The sequence below is a fragment of the Apaloderma vittatum genome, unplaced genomic scaffold (genome assembly GCF_000703405.1).
Source record: "Apaloderma vittatum isolate BGI_N311 unplaced genomic scaffold, ASM70340v1 scaffold41633, whole genome shotgun sequence".
In the NCBI taxonomy this organism is placed as follows: Eukaryota; Metazoa; Chordata; class Aves; order Trogoniformes; family Trogonidae; genus Apaloderma; species Apaloderma vittatum.
The window spans coordinates 3,755-4,593 of NW_009708175.1; positions in this window are offsets into that span (position 1 = coordinate 3,755).

Consider the following 839-nt stretch of genomic DNA (forward strand, 5'->3'; position numbering starts at 1 on the left):
GGGGCAGTTACGAAAGTGAGTTTTAATAAGGCTTGGAATAAATCTTTTAGAAAAATGTTACCCCACATATAGGTACCTTCCAGTTCTGAAGAGTGTATGGTATTGCATGTGGTACCTGCAGGTTTGCACATAGTAATGAGCAAAGTAGCAACAAATTTACTTGGGACAATGGTGAGCTTTGGCAAGAAGAAAGGCTTTCAGAAGTCATGTTAGGGCTTAAAGCTGTAGCTTTGAAAATCCAAGGCTCTGATTTCTGCTTCCCAACAGAGCTATCCACCTAGGGTTCAGATTGACATCTTAAATGCTTTATCTGCACCAGATCAGAACCTGGATGATTCGCATGTTTATTTAACATAATTTTATAGGCAGTGAAGAAAAAGCTGACCCTTTCAATGTGTAATTTCAAGATGATTGCACTGAAGGAGGGATGATACTGTATTTTAAAACTGTAATTTAAAAAAAACATCCTTACATTTCTTCAGTCTTCCCCACTAATGACTCACTGGGTGAATATAAGCAGACCTGCAAATGAGTATCACTGGGGGTTTTTTTAAGAAGCATTGCATTCAACTTGATATAATGGAATTTCATGAGAACCAAAGAAATATTTATGACATTTGTTTGTTATTCATTGCTAACACTTTGAGATTGATGTAATCTGTAAATTTGTTCAGCATTTCATGGTATCTGGTCCCTGTATTCTGTAATTTGGAGAAAAATAACCCTTGTTCTTGCTGCAGCAAGCTCTACAGTACCTGGATAAGCATTTTTAGTTTTCTTTGAGTTAATTGTAAAATAAATTTGCAAGCTTGCTTTGCAAGTCTTGTGGGGTACTGCCA